At 42.5% G+C, this 14,680-nt stretch overlaps 1 protein-coding gene and 1 non-coding gene across 4 annotated transcripts in view; both read left to right on the plus strand.

Annotated features, from left to right (window-relative positions):
- ANO10 (anoctamin 10) overlaps positions 1-14,680 on the plus strand; it is a 76,937-nt gene that overhangs the window by 24,167 nt on the left and 38,090 nt on the right. The window lies entirely within an intron of this gene.
- Positions 13,488-13,594, plus strand: LOC143821176 (U6 spliceosomal RNA). Its single transcript, XR_013225717.1, has one exon. It is a non-coding gene; the product is annotated as a U6 spliceosomal RNA (small nuclear RNA).

A 14,680-nucleotide genomic window follows, 5' to 3' on the forward strand; every position in this document is an offset into this window, starting at 1 on the left:
CTCTCTCTGCAGTTAGAAGACATACTTATTCACAGTGGGGTCTTTGCCCAGTTGCCTGGAGGCATTTTATATTAAAAAAATTGCCACTGAGCAATCAGGAATGTTTAACTGCAACACTGGCAAGGAATGAAATATTTAGTCTTATTGAATCTTTGGCTCTAGTCCTGAGCACACTAGTTCCTTGTCCAAGTTTCATTGACTTAATTGGCATGGTCTCTGACAGGAATTCCTTGAGAATCTAAACGTATATGCTAACTGCCAAGTTTGCTGAACGTTCTCAACATTCCATTCGCCATGATCCAAATTGAAGGCCAATTACTGCACTATTGAAACAATTGATTCCTCTCTCTGCTAAAGTCCCTGTTATTGGACAATTGTTAATAAGTAGTCATAATACAGGGGGCAGTGAAGGGGAGAAATGCTGTGGTAAGCCAAGGATGCTGATACATAGTATCCAATCATGGTGCAGACTGCAACAGCACAGTTGTCCCATATATCAGTGGTCCCCAACCTTTTTATCACCAGGGACTGGTCAACGCTTGACAATTTTACTGAGGCCTGGGGGGGGGTAGTCTTTTGCCGAGGGACATTGCTGCTGCTGCCTGAGCCCCTGCTCCACTAGCTTTCCCGCCGGCATCCCTGACTTCCCGCCGCCCACTGGGGAGTGCTGCCAGCAGCTGCACAGTGCCATGCCGAGGGGGAACCCCAGCTGTGCCGGTTGCTGGAGAGCACGAAAGGTGAGCCAGCAGCAGAGTGGCAGCGCAGCCCTGAGGCAGCAGCCAGGGAGGAGGACAAGGAGGAGCCACGGCCTGGTACCGACTGATCCATGGACCAGTACTGGTCCTCAGACCGGGGGTTGGGGACTACTGCCATATATCATATCGATTTGCTACTAGAGCAGAAGTAATGCAGGAGGATGGGTTGGTGCTCAAAAACAAAGTAATTGACTCTAGATGATTAAATATGTATTTTTAAGACTCCTGCTCAGTTACTTTAAACCAGACAAAGCGAAACTTGTATCACATCATCAAGGCTATGCATCACATTATGAATTTACTGAACAGCAGAGTAGTTACTAAAAGTGGCATGTAAGAGATTAGAAAGGCTGTTATCACTGGATCAGGTCCATCTGTTTTATTGAATAAACGCACACTTAAATGTTACTGTTCTTCCTTAATGGGTCATGCAAACTGGTATTCTGAATAATGTTTTTGTAGGGTAAGGGTGACGTGGGTACTGGGGCTGTGTTTCTGGCAGCCTGAAAAACTTTGGGAACCAACTGATGTAGAATTTAAGACATGTACACAGTAATCTCTTACAGGTTCTTGTTTGAGATGGGAGAAGCTAGTATCTCTAGCCTAAGGCGACTAGCTTGCTTTGTTCATACATTTTTCCAAATGTTATCAGAACTTGGTAATAAAACACGTGTCAGGCATTTGGGGGGAAAGTTGCGTCTTCCCCCAGTTCCCTTCCTTTGTAGCTGCCAATGAACTAGATCACAGATCTGGTTTATCATTGCTTAGTGTAATGTGCTTGTCATTTTAAATTGCCTGATGCAAATGTCAGATAGATTTAAAGTGACTAATTAACACTTCTCAATTTCCATTAGAAAATATGTTTATAGAACAGGTGCTTTAAAAGGTCTAGTATATTAAAACAAGGTAATTTCCACTAGAGGGCACATGTGTATTCATTGAACTCTGCCTTCCTATTTTGACGATCTAAATCTTCAGCAATAAATGTATTTGTTGACCATTTCTTACGAGCTTTGTATGTATCATAAATGTTGTTTACTATTAAATTTTGCTTATTTTTAGGAGGACTATTGCTGTCCCAAGCTTAGAAAGTTTTCCTCATGAGCTTTAGTATAAACAAAAGCCATGAACTGATCTGCATCTCCACCTGCACAGGCTTTCTTGTGCTGAAATTTGTTACTGCTTTTATCAGTCTACCTATGGCAGCTGGACTAAGCCTGTGCCATTATGATGCAACATTGCCAACTTATGAAACGGAAATCTATCTTCTTCCTAGAGAGATGGTGAAGCAGAGAAAAATGGTTGCATACTTGTATAAGGCAAACAAAATGAGGGACATGGTTTTTTTGACAAGAGGGAAATATAAAATATCTTAACAGGTAGAAGCAGAAAATTACCTGACATATTTCACAGTATCCTGTTTACTCTGTTAGGAGACAGATTATGAAACCATTTTCTCCAACTATTATTTGTTGCTGTTAGACTAGGGCCTAGTCTGCACACAATAGATAATGCACTTCCAATGCCCTGTAGAAGTAGATTTTCCTCTTCCGCACAGGAAAATCCAGCTGCCAAAGCACATTGAAAGTGCATTATCCAGCTGCCAAAGCACATTGAAAGAGCATTATCCTATGTGTGCAGAATGAGCCTAGGTTTGGGGTATTGGTGACCGTTCCCTTGCAGAATACAGAGGCATTGATGTTAGGCTAGGTGGGTTTTCTGTTCATCCATCTTGACCAGTTGTTGGGTGCTTTCCTGACCTGAATAGCCTGGGCATGCCCGATCTCAACAGATCTTGGAAGCTAAGCAAGTTCAGCCTTAGTTAGCATTTGGATAGGGGACCTCCAAAGAAAATGAGGGTCATGTTGCAGAGGCAGGTAATGGCAACCCACCTTCAAATGTCTCTTGCCTTGCTGCAATTGTAGGATCTCTTGGCTATGTTACACATGCACCAAACAATCAATCAATCAATCAATCAATCAGTCAAAATGTGGCATGCCCTTTAGTATTTCTTTACTAATTTGGTTTGGAAGATTTTTTAAATGTGTGCACACAATATTGTGGCTGTTCACAACTATACACTTTGAATGCAAACAAGTTGCAATTGAGATACTCTTTCATATGTGCTCATTCAGGCCACAAGTTGGCTTGAAGCCTCCCTGGCTCAGTGTTGATCTATTTTTATCTAATGATGGGTTTTCTCGCTTCAGGGATTCATACATTGTAAACTAAGACACTGATTGCGACGTCCTTTCCTGATGTGTATCATGTGTGGTGAATGGCAACTCTGCAAGATAATATTGTTTTGTTCCAGATTACAAGGTCACGTAAAATGAAGTGCTGCCTCATCGCACATAACATAACCTCCTTTTTTGTTGCATTTTGACATGCTTTATGATATGTAGTCATGTGTATAATATGAGAGCCTAATGGTTCTAGTGCACATATTGATTGTGTTTATTTATTGGTTCAGTGCACACAGAAGTGGCCTGTTCTATTCCGAACAAGCCTCCTCAGAATCCATTCATGTTTGTTCATTGGGACTTACTCCTGTGAAAGTGTGTTTAGGATTACATTGTAGTTCAGATCACAGTGACTGATGATTTATATTCTATCTTTGATTGATGATTCTGTGTCAAAAAGAATGCATTGTATTTCAGTAAAACTGCAAGTGGCCATTGGAATGCTGTGAAACTTTGGGATTTATCTGCCCTAACATTAATTTTAGGGTATTACTTTTTTTGCTTGCAGTGAGAAATAGAGTGTTCTTTCCCCTGGATAATTGTGCTATTTGTACTTTTAGTGTATTCAAATATGATAATGATCACTCTCCCCCAAAGAATGGAGCAGGATTCTGTGTAGGCCTGCTTAGGACATGGTGACCAGGTGCAAAAGTCTTGTGTTCCGCCCGAGTGTTCCTATGTCCTGCTCCCTCGCTGCTGCCCCTGCCGCTTGGGCTAAGCTCTTTCCTAAGACCTTCGTTCCCAGCACGGGAAAGAGGTGATGGCGGGCGTGAGAGAACGCAAGTATTGGTGGCCGGGGGGGGGGGGTTGGTGGGAGGGAGCCAGTCGGCGGCACCCCGTCTGGGGCAACTTTCCTCCTGTCCTGAGCTCCCTTTGTGTCCCCCAGCCAAGACCCACCGAGTGCCCGGTCTCTCCGCTCCAGCGGTGGCCACTCCTCCCCCAATGAGCTCCGTGCTAGCCAAGCAATCCGATTCACTGGCGGCGCTGCCTTGCAACCCCTTGCTGGCTGCCCCTGGTCCCCTCAGTGAGCAGACGAGTGCCCCCAGCCCCGCCAGGACTGCACCACCAGGGGCGAATGGAGCTCATGGCGCTCCCACTCTTGCTCTCCCTCCCCACCTCCTTCCCAGGCTGTCTCCATCCGCTGCTCACATCCTCTGCTGGTTTGGAGGAGTCAGCGGGATTGCAGCCAGATGCCTGCAGGGCTGGGAAAGCCAAACAACGGGGCTCGCCTCGCAGGCCCCGTGTGAAGATCCGTGCTGAGTGAGGGGGGTGATGGTGAGCCCAGTCGGAGGGAGGGGGGGGCACAATCCGCCTTACCTCCCTTCAGCTTTGGTCACCTTAGCTTAGGATGCCGCTGTAATCTGCCTAGCACAGTCACTATTTGTATCAGCCCAGATTAGACGCCTTTAATTTTATCTAGCATAGCAGTTGTATTTTGCTAATTCTCTGAATTTAATAAGTACTACTTTAAACGATCTCATGTACATAATGCAAGGATGCAATTGTACATGGTTTTGCTCCTCACTGTAGCCCCAAGGCCAATCTAGTAAACTGCCAAATAACATTTAAGAAATTATGCTAATGACTTTCCTCTCCTTTGAAACCTTACAAGTGTAGTTCTAAGTAGTATATTTTAATGCAGTGGTCCCCAACCTTTATTAGGCTGGGGACCGGCAGGGCATCGGGTCGCGCCCGCAGGGACCGCGCCCGCGCGGGCCACGCCCATGCTTCGGGCCGCGCCCGCGAGCCGCGCCCGCGGATCGGGCCGCGCCCGGCCGCGCCCGCGGGCCGCACCCGCGAGCCGCGCCCGGCGGTGCCCGCGGGCCGCACCCACGAGCCGCGCCCGGCCGCGCCCGCGGGCCGCACCCACGGATCGGGCCGCGCCCGCGGGCCGCGCCCGCGGATCGGGCCGAGCGGGCGCGGCCTGCACGGGCGCGGCCCGGCCCTGATTCCCTGCCCGCCCTCCCGCAGTAAGTAGCTTCCCGGGCCGCAAGCTTGCGGCCTGGGAAGTTTTTTACTGCGGGGGGGGGGGCGGGGAGAGGGAGCCGCAGCCCGGCGCCATGGCCTTTGCGGCCCGGCGCCGGGCCGCAGCCCGCAGGTTGGGGACCACTGTTTTAATGGATCTGTACGAGTATGCATTTGGTTGGTAGATCACCTATACAATGTTGATCATGCTTTAAAAATATTTATGCTTCAAGATTAGTGTTGCTAGGTCCCCCCTGGCTACCAGCAGGGGATGGGATTGCCAGATCCAGCTGGGAAACTCCTGGAGATTTGTAGCTGGAGCCTGTGGAGGACAAGGATCTCAGTGAGATACAATGCCATAAAATTCACCACCCAAAGCAACCATTTTCTCCAGGAGAATTGATTTCTAGAGGTAAGGTATAAAACTGGTGGATTCCCAAGTCACACTTGGAGGTTGAGATTCCTATTTAAGATATTGAGCTCTGTAACTCTTATTGATCCAAATAAGAATATTTATTTACTTATTTTATTTTCTTGGGTTGCTATATTGCCCTCCCATAAGGCTCAGGGTGGTTTACGTAAACCGTTGTGGTTATACATCATAAGCATAGTAACAGTAATTATAAGAGTGATTCCAAAATTAAATAGAATATTATAAGGGATTCACACTGTAACATCAACTTTTGACATAAACCTCTAGGGATATTAGTTTGGTTCAAGGCATGGAATGGGGGTGTCTGGGGGGACCAGCAGATATTGTTGGGTTGATCATCTTCAACCTAATGCCTAGTGGAGGGCCCTTTTACAGGCCCTATGGAATTGTGAAAGTTGGGAAGGGCCCTGATCTCTTCAGGGAGCACACTCCACCAGGTGAGGGCCAGGGCAGAGAAGGCCCTGGCCCTGGTTGAGATCCGGTGTGCTTCTTATTACCTTCAAGAGCTCAAAGTGTAATCAGTAAATACAAATTTCTTACTTTCAGTGTTTGTACAGATGCATTGGCCAGTGAGTTAAAAACCCATAACCAGCCTCTGCATAGCAACCCCGGACTTCCTTGAGAGTGTCCTATCCAAGTACAAACCGAGGCTGACCCAGTTTAGCTTCTAAGCTCTGGTAAGATGGGGCTTGTCTGAGCTATCCAGGTCACTTTTTTTGTTAAGCTTACATTTTCAAAAACATACCAATTTTTTATTAGTTGTGGAAAGCTTAGCTTGGGAACTTATTATAAAGTAGTTTTGAAATGCACAGCCAAATATCTGCTTGAGTAAGGAGTGAATATAACTCTTTAGAGAGACAACTACCTCTCAGTCTTCTTATTTTGTGTCTGAACATGTTGTCCTTTTGTGTATAGTAAGCTTGATGGTTCCTTTTTGAAATACTCACATCTTGTGTAACCAGCTTCTTCTGAACGCCAAATGCACTTCAGCATTTAGATGCAGTTGAATAGTTCTGCCCTTTTCCTCTACTGCTGACAGCGTGCGTTGACAGGTTGTTGAAGTTACTTGGGATGGAATGCAGAGTATTATTTAAAAATAAAGTAATCAGGTTTATGTCTAACCTAATAATAGAAAAAGATGTGTAAAAAATGAATCCTGTGCTTTGCTACCGGATCACAAAATGAAACTTTTCCAAATTCTATTTTTTAAAAATATATTAAGGACTAAAAATTACATGGTGGGTGAGTATTAAACATAAACAGTCATCCAAAGCTAAGCATAATCTGGATTCTGCTTTGTTAGGTAACCACTAGCTATTTCATAGACTGAAGTGCATAGTTACCCATTTCCTTCTCAGTTAGATAGGTGAGTAAAATTTCCAGAAAGGTTGAATCTGTAAAGAAAAGTTGTGTTTGTGAGTATATGGAGCTGTTGATGTTGTCAGTTTTGTGAAACTTTCAAGTTTAATGTCTTCCTGCCTTTTGCTGGCTTTGTAAACCACATGAAGGCTATGGCAAGAAAGGCAGGATTAAAATGTTTCAAAAGGAGGGGGGGGGAAGGATGCAATATTTTGTTTAAAACTATATACAATGCTTCCTTATCAGACTTAAACTTCTTTTATAATTTACCAACTAAATGTATCATTTGCAACTTCCTGTATAAAATTATAACCTTTGGCATAATTTAATAATAATTAATAATTATAATTATAATTATTATTAATATTAATATAACTGTATGTTTATAGCTCAGGGTGGGTAACAACAGGACAATTTTTAAATTGATAAACAGTTTTTGAATGTTTTAAATTAAAATATATTAATCAGATTCTATTAAATTATATTCTTAAACCACCTTTTTAAAAACCTTATGAAGGGAACCCATTTCTGTTGGGTGAGTTGATGTTTTTGTGGATGGCATATTGCTGTTTTATTTATTTACTAGATTTAAGGCCCACTGTAGGCCCATTACAGCAGGCGCTAGCGGGCAGGCGGTTGGGGGTGAGAGGCCTCCCCTTCCCCGAAGGCCCAGCTTCCTCCTGGGAAGTCTTCCCCCTCCTCCCCCCCGAGGCCCCGGCTTCGTCCCGGGAAAATGAGCAGGCCTGCCGCATTGGAGACACGGCGGGCCTGCTCCTTTCCCCAGGACGAAGCCTTTCCCCCCTCCCCCCCTGAGGCCCCGGCTTGCGGGCAGCGAAAGGAGCTTCACGAATCCTGATTGGCCCCTTCGCGTTTTTATCCCGGACTCGCCTCACCCCTTTCTCCTCCCACATTGCCCTTAGTGCTTTATTATTACCGCTCCCATGGAGCGGTTTACAGATTTATTTAGATTTTTACACTGCCCATTCCATACAGCTCTGGGCGGTTTGTGAACAGGGAGGGGTGAGTTGATGTTTTTGTGGATGGCATATCACTGTTTAATGTGTGTGTGTGTGTGTGTGTATGTATTTAGAATTTTACACCACCCATTCCATATGGCTCTGGGTGGTTGTGCCATGGAGGTCAGTGTTTTTTCAGTGTTAATTTCCTGGCCTCAACCATAGGCCTGGTGGAACATCTTTGTCTTGTAAGCTCTCTGGAACAATTTATGGTTTAAATTTATCAAATTTAAAGTATAAATGCCTTAGTTTTCGATAAGACACATTGCCAACATGCCCAGTATTAGAGAGATAGCTACAAGTTGCTCTGCCTTATCTTATGTTTAAAACCATTTATCTTTGTTATCTGAGAATTATGAACCAATCAAAGTTGTGCTGTTTGGTAGTAAACAAAAGAGTGGATATTTGGACAGAAACAATTTCATACTGGTGATATGAAAAGCAGCATATCTGGATATTAATAGTATATTATCTTATACATTATATCATGTAAATTGTGGGCCAAATTATTTCATGTAAGCAAAAATGCTAGGATCCTCTCCAGTAAGGCAGGGCAATAAGCTGTTTTTTCTTCAGTGTATATTTATCATATTCTCCTAGATTTGATCTGCAGTATGATTTCAAAGTTCTGATAGACTATTTTTCTAAAAGTTTTCTATACAAGGAGACCTATGGTACTGCTACTGGTCCAAAATGTTGACAAGTAAAGTAGTGAGTGAATAATGGAAATGTATCTGATATACTTCCCCACTACCATTGCCTGCTGTAGATTTTCATAGATTGTCAAAAACTAACAAAACATTATAGGTGTGGGAGAAAAGCTTCAATATGCCCGTTACTGAAGCTTTCACTTAGCAGATGCCATGCTTCACTGAGTTGCAAGATAAGGAAATTAATATTGATTTGAGCACAGAGAATATGGCAAGCGCCTAAAAGAAATGTAGAGAGGAAGCCATATTCTTAGTGTTACAGAAGAAAGGGTCCTTAACAAAGAAGTTATGGTATATTCTGGATGGTGTCTCTCTCTTTAAAGGTGACACATTTTATATATAATCCAGGTTTTTATTGTTACTGTTTTGTAGTACTGTTGTACTGTTTTGTAACAACTTTCTAAGATAGTTTTCAGTTAGTTGTATATTCTTACTGTATCATCTTTAGAAAGGGACAGATTTCCTCAGATTCTTCATCTGTTGGGGTACTTACTGTCTATGAATTAATGAGAGAGTATGGTGGGTTAGGACAACCTGGATGCTAATCTCCTTTGTGTCACAAAGCTTGTTGGAGGACCTTGGCTAGGCCAGTCTCAGCCTAATCCAAGGATTCTCAAACAGGGGCCCATGGACCTCCAGGGGTCTGTGGCCTTTTCCCTCCTACCTGAATGGACTTGGCCACAAACTAGGGAACTGGCCACTTCTGTTGCTCCCCCCCCACCCCAAGCATGAGTGTGTTCTCTTATGGTTTCTGTGCCTGCCCACCTACTCCCACCTCAAACTGCTTCCTTTCTCAACCCCCCCCCCCAAGTTCTCCCCAAGTCTGCCTGTTAACATGGGTGGTGCTGTCATGCCCAGTAACATGTCACTTCTGGGGGCATGGCAGGGAGGCGTGGTGAGCTGACATAATTTCCAAGGCTCCTCAAAGCCTGAACAATTATTTCAGGAGCTCCTTTATGGCCAAAAAGTTGCAAAAGGCTGGCCTTACCTATTTCACAGAATTGTTATGAGGATCAAAGAGGAGGCAAAAGCCTTGAATGTTACCCTGAGCTTCTTAGGGGAAAGGGAGAGTAAAAATGTAATTAATTTTGTTTCTACTGTTTGTATGTAGTGATTGGAGAATTATGGATAAGCTAATATAGAACTTCTGGATGTCCTTTTATACATAGCAATATTATAATGTAGAGGCCCCTAACTATTTTTTACCTGAGGGCACCTTTGGGATTTTAAGAGGGGGTGGTGAGCACTGTGACAGAATAGAGGTTTTCCTGCTCCTGAAGGGGAAGGCTGTCACTTGCTTGAGCCTATGGGAATGCTGCTGCAGCATCCAGACACCTTCGAGAAAGGGGATGGAATGTTGGAGGTAAACTCTACAAGAGTTGAGTTGAATTTTGCACCAGGGAGACAGCAGTGAGAGCCCAGTTCTGGCTCAGGAAAAGAGCAGACGGAGGGAAGGGTGTCTCTGTTTGGTAGTGTGGCAGACTTGTTTAGTTCTAACTTTGAGAGAGAACAAAATTCTTAGGCTTGTCTCTTGTGACAAGCAGACACTGTACTTTTTAGTCTAACTCTTGAGAATCCTTTGTTTGTGCATGTGTGCATGCATGTGTGTGTGTTAGGATCCATCCTAGCGGCGACTCCAGCAGTGAGAGATTGAATTATCCTAAACAATTGAGCCGGGCGTGAGTCTGCAAATGCAATGATAGCTGAGTAAAACTTGTGTTTTACTGACTTCACTGCCATCTCATAGGCCTTCATCTGCATTCTATAAGAGGTTTTTGAGGATTCATTGTGAGTGTTCCTCCAAACTTGCTCTAGCCATCTCAGTTCCCATTTCTTACTGCGAAGCTCCTCGGTGTACCAGGGGGCCCGCTTGAGTCAGGGACGGGAGGGCGTCGGGGAGCTATCTCATCAATGGTAGTAAGCTATCTGTCATGCCATTCGCTGTCCAGGCTATTGAGAGAAGTGCCGGCATTGGTTCCCGCAAAATATTCAGGAATCCAGTTGGATCCATAAGTCTCCATGGGCGAGCTAAAATTTGCTCGACACCCAACTGAGGAGGGGGTGGTAGCCTTAGCCGAGCCTTCAGGGCATAGTGATCTGACCATGGCATGGCAAATCTGAGATACTTTCTTAAAGCTACAAATGATGCTTCTATTTTGTTTTCTTTTTTGGGGAGGGAATAACCCTTCCCTTTTTTAAGTTCTCAGATTATTTTTGTAAATCCGGAGCTTTTATAAGGTTTAGAGAAAGATCTGTTTTGCCTGGTTTTCAGCCGGGTTCTGAACGTTTTCCATCTGTCATCTTTTTTTCATTCCAAACTGGCTTCTCCCCACCACTTCTGATGCCTAATACTAGGTAGCTGAGATCACATGATAGAAAATTACAGTTCTTCCTTCTCTTTTAATTATTTTAATTATTATTAGGACCCCTGGACCATTTTTCAAAAACATTTTGAATTGCTCTACTAGCCTGGGGTTCCTTCAAGTGTACATATCTGATTTCTCTGTACATAGCCCTTGACACAAACTAGGATTTAATTTCTGAATGGATCACAAGACTCATGCCTTTGGGAAAGTCTAATTTCTTAGATCCTGGTATAGTATAAGTTCCCTCTAAAAGACAATTTCTGCAGCTGATAGAAACCGTAAGCTAAACTGCTGAGCCTGAATGAGATTTCCAGCATGTATTCATTTCCATGAACTGACTACATAGAGTTGATGATATATTTCTGCTTCAAAGGAGCACTAGAATCAGATGTTGGCACTAACGTCATCATCAGATTTCTGTTCAGTCCCACAGTGGGAAAAGCACAGGCCAGTCACTGGAGGATTTTTTTCAGATTTTTTAGAACAACTAGGGGGAGCCCCACCACTTCAGAGCATGTTTGCATATGCTCCAAAGGGGGCACTCCTCTTTCCCTTCAGTACATTCTTTGTCAGCATGATGTACGGATGAGTTTCCAGCGAGCTGCGGCGCCTACTTGGTTCTTTACCTTTAAGAATTCATCTAATTTATTGTCTATTCAGCCCTTCTGTTAACCATGTCATAGCAGGTGCTGTCTTCAGTTCCCATTGTGGGACAAAAACAACCCAATTCAATTAGCACTCTTTGTGTTTATTATGCCTTGGCAATTGTAAGTTTTGCCTTCAGTTTACTCCTGAAACCTACTCCAGCAAAGCAACCCACTTAAAGTCTGGTCTATGGGGAAAGACCTTGCCTTGCCTCAAAAGCCCAACAGCTAAGTTATCTGCCTTGATGGCGCACACTCCTTATTGTAATTATGTTTTGTATATATATATGTACGCTGGTTGCCTGCATTAAGAATGTGTGTCTGTGGCACTTCATATGTAAAATACATTTTTGTTATGTGAACCATCTGGCAATCCTATGGGACAGTATCTATTGCTTCTCATGTATTTGTTTATTCCTAACACACCAACAGGAACGCCATTCTTATTCAGCTGTCATTTTGTAACAGCACAAAAGCAGCAATGGAACTGCTCCTGATTTGACATGTGTGGCTACTAAATCAACAAAACAAGGCCTTGCTATTCATTTCAGAATGCATACTTTTTTTTCTTGAATGCATTAAATGCTTTTTGGGATTAAATGAATGGATTTTTTCCTCGCTATTTTCCTGTTTTTTACAGTGACCTTAAGGCAGTTCCTTGTGCTTAGCTGTGTTACATATTATGCAAAAGTCCCCCCCCCCCCAATATAATCATTTCTGTTCTTATCTGTTGCAACAAATACAATGCTTTCTCTTCGTGCTTTACTTATCACTTCTTGGAGGTAATCTTCTTAAGACTGAATACAGTGTGTGAACTGAATGCTAAAATACAATTTTTTACAAATGAGATGTTTTCTGTACAGCAAACTTTATTTCATAGTCAATGGGGAAAATGTTCTAACATTCAAAATGTCTTGATGGAATTACAGAATTGGGTGTTTAACAGTGTTAAAAATCAGTGGTGATGAAACATGCAGATGAGGCCAACTTGCTACACTTTGTAGCTGCTTAATGGATAAGGTATTTTACAGAGGACTCGTTTTGTGACCATAATCCCATACAGCACATCTACAGATATGGTGATCCCCAAAGAGGGTTTGATGTAGTGATTAGGGGTGTCTTGGTGATACTTGTTTTATATATTTGGCATATATTTGGTAAAAATAATTCCATTCTCCCAGGCACTTTTGGAGTAATTTGAAGTTGATTTGTTTATTTTGGGGCAATTTTTATCTTTTGTTTTAATTTTGCTTGTTTCAGATTGTTGATGTTTACTGTATCCTAAATTTATGGTTCTACTGCTTTGTATTTTGTATTTATTATTTTGTATTTATTATCATCCTGGTTTTAATATATTTTTGTATGCTGCCTCAAGAACTTTTTAAAGCTGAGAATATGAAATAGAAATATTCTGAATTAATTAAGAGATTATATAACATGATGATACGGAACACCATAAGGATTCACACTGACTGTTTCAGGATTGGAAAATAAAAATAGTAACTATTAATGTTAAATGTAGAAGACTGTTCATTTCCAAAGAGAACCAATAGTAGTAATATAAATCTGCAGTGGAGTAAGCCTGCTAATTTCTTATGTCCACAAGTCTAAATATTTTGCCTCTAGTTCCTCTAGCTATCTGTTTGCTTTGAAGATTCAGTATAGAAGCAAAAAGAAATGTTGTGAAAAGTCAGTGCTCATTAAAAAAGCATGTGACGTGCCTGGTGGAAGGAATAGATGCAGCAGAAATAATAAAATAAATAATAATAAGTTCAAAAGTAAATCCTCCTGCCAATCACAAATCCAAGTAAATGAATGAGAGAATACAGCTGAGTAGGATCTTAGGGAGTGTGAGTAGAACACATGCAATAATGATGAAGGCCCTATGGAAAACAAGTAAAACTACATGAATGAGGTAAAACAATGGAACAGTAGGAAGTACTCCAGATTATTAGAATGATATCTGGACAAAGCCTTGTTAGACACTCTGCCTAATGTGCTCGCTTCAACAGCACACATACTAAAATTGGAACAATACAGACACAATTAGCCTGGCCCCTGCGCAAGGATGACACACAAATTTGTGATGCTAACACAAGTTCCTAACAGGAACTCTAAGTGATTCTGTGGATTACATTTTACCACCAGGAAACTGTTTTCATGCACTACACAAATAAGCACAAGTAACCCATGATCCACCAAGGACTCCTCTAATGTTGCCCGTCGTCTGAGCCAAGAAATGCTATCAAATGCCTTTTATAGTCTACAAAGGCCCTGCAAGGTGCCCTATGGGACCTGGCACTGAATTTCTCTGCTGAATGGTGTAGGATCAGGCACTGATCAGTAGTGGAGCGGCCAATTCTAGAGCCCACTTTTTCTTCAAATAGTTTGTTCTCTTGGCTGAGTCAGTCCCAGAACTTCCAGCATAAAGGCCTTGTCAATTTCTTAATGGAATTGATCCCCACTGAATCATCAGATGTTTTGTGTGATTGTCGGGAAGGTGGTTGAGGGGTGGGTAGATCCTGTAAGCATTAAACACATTTTCTAGGAATTTCAATGAGGGAGGGAAGAGGAAATTTCTTCAGCTGGATGGGAAGCTATTGTGTTGTCAAAAACTAGATGTATGATTTGTAAATGACTTCTGCAGTCACCAGAAGTATATTCATTATACTGTAGAATTATGAATACTGCAATAATTTATGAGATGGGTGCCTGCTGTCATTTGAACAATACTATATGCACCTCAAGCTGGATTTGTTAAAGATGGTCTCAGTGATATGGGAATTATTTTAATTTCTAACATTTATTTTGTGCTTTTAAACTGTTACCCCAAGATACCAATAGAACTTAAAAGTAAAAAAAGAAAAAAGAGTAGGAAAATCTTGTGCCCAGTTATAGACATTGAAATCTGGAGATTGATGGAGATCCGTATTGCAGTTCAAGGATATTTGAGCACTTGGCAATCTTCAGCCATGCTTCCTGGTTTGTTCTTACTCATTTTCTTCTTTGTGTTTCACACCACCTGCACAGTTGTTTCTTCTGTCCTTTCTTGCATGGCATCTCTTACTTTCTGTGCTGCCAAGCTATTTTTTTTCCATTTTAGTCTTTTAATATGATGTTTAAAATTTAAAATATTCTAATGTTACTAGAAGTCTTCTCTCACCTGCCCATGCATTTACAATTCCTTCT

The sequence above is a fragment of the Paroedura picta genome, chromosome 11, assembly GCF_049243985.1.
Source record: "Paroedura picta isolate Pp20150507F chromosome 11, Ppicta_v3.0, whole genome shotgun sequence".
Taxonomy (NCBI): domain Eukaryota; kingdom Metazoa; phylum Chordata; class Lepidosauria; order Squamata; family Gekkonidae; genus Paroedura; species Paroedura picta.